This window comes from Psammomys obesus, unplaced genomic scaffold (genome assembly GCF_907164565.1).
Source record: "Psammomys obesus unplaced genomic scaffold, mPsaObe1.curated_primary_1811, whole genome shotgun sequence".
Classification (NCBI taxonomy): Eukaryota; Metazoa; Chordata; class Mammalia; order Rodentia; family Muridae; genus Psammomys; species Psammomys obesus.
This window is the reverse complement of record NW_026596073.1, coordinates 25,950,896-25,952,715: the sequence shown is the minus strand read 5'-3', so window position 1 is coordinate 25,952,715 and position 1,820 is coordinate 25,950,896.

Below are 1,820 nucleotides of genomic sequence, written 5' to 3'. Positions count from 1 at the left end.
CACACACACACACACACACACACACACACACACACACACACACACACGAGAGAATCTTTTTTAAAGGGGAAAATATCAAGCCGAGCACCAGCAGTCATCACCTTTTGCTTCCTCACTATGAACACAAGGTGACCAGTCACCTTGCGCTTCTGCTGCCATTTATCCTGCATCATGATACACTGTATCCCTTCAAGCTATGAGCCAAGTCAAACCTTCCTTAAGTTGCTTTTGTCACAGCAGCAAGAAATCATCCTTATGTATTGAGGCTCATCAAGCGTGCCACACTGATGCTTATTTGTTTATCTATTTATTATTTATTTGTTTGTTTGTTGTTGTTGTTTTAAGACAGATTTTCTCTGTGTAATACTGACTGTCCTGGAACTTGCTTTGTAGACCAGTCTGGCCTAGAACTCAGAGATCTGCCTGTCTCTGCCTCCCGAATGCTGGCGCCAAAAGTGTGGGCCACCACCACCTGGCTAACTTTTTTTTTTTTAAGTAAATTTTTTTTTTGAGATTGTATTTTAATTACAACACTTCTCTCTTCCCTTTCCTCCCTCCAGACCATCCCATACACCTTTTCACTCACCTTCAAGTTAATGGACTCCTTATTCATCAGTTGTTATTGTATGCACATATATTTTTATACACTCATTTAAAAATATAACCTCGTGGGTTCATAAAGTGTTACTTGGTGTGTATATTTCCAAGACCGACTATTTGACACTAGACAACCAGTGTGTGTCCTTCCCTGGGGAAGGCTATCTCTCCTGCTTTCAGCTTTACTCAGTTGTATAGAGTTGAGGCCTCATCGGCACTTCCCTGTCCAGTTTGGCATGTTTGTTTCTGTCCTCCTTGCTCAGCTCACATCTGGGCAGTCATATCAGTGAGACTTTTTGAGTGTAGCTTCTGATATTACCAGGAGAAACAATCTCATAGCAAAGTCCTCTTACAATCTCTGTCCCTGCTGTTCCCTGATCCTTAGGTGAGGGAGTGTTGTGTAGATGTATCCATTAGGACTGGGATCCACAACTCTGCAGGCTGGTTGGTGTGGTTTTCTGTAATAGTCTCTGTCTATTGCACAGAGATGTTTCCTAGATGAGGAGTGAAGACTGCGCTTAATGTGTGGGTATACACACAAATGTTTGAGGTTTTCTGGTTTTGTAAGCCAGTCATTGTAGATCCTCTTCAATAACCTTGACTTCACTAGCACTGATTAGTTTGCTAGGTTTCCAGTATTAGGCACAGTATCCCTCCTGTTCAGTGGGTCTTAAGTCCAATGGGAGAGCCGTTGATCACTGCCACGGTGTGTGTGTCACTATTGTTATTGTGCTATGCTGGTCATTGAAGTAGTTCATAGGTTCATGGGTAGGGCTGTTAGTTGCCTGTTTCCTTTGGAAGCTTTTATGGTGCCTTCTGGTACCATGAAAGCTAATCCTCAGGAAGAGGGCATTCAGCCAGTTCTAACTCAAGGGCCTCTGAGCCCTGTTTCTGAGGTGCATGGTGTCTTCAGCAGTAGGGACTGACTTTCCATTCCTGGCAGGTAACCAAGGGCAACAGCAATAGGCTGAATGTTTTGGGAACTACTTACCCCTAGCTAACAACTCAAAATAGGGCTTTTCATTTATGGTACTGGGGTTTTTGTTAGGTGGTCTTTGGTTCCTGGAGGGAACACTATTAGCCAGACAAGAGAAGTTCACTAAAACAACATGTATGTGTGTGTGTATTTTCATTATAGGTTGGTTTGTTTGTTTGGATAACTTGTGGTATGATTCCTTATGGCTTTTGTTTTCTTTTTTTTTTTTTTTTTTTTTTTTTTTTTT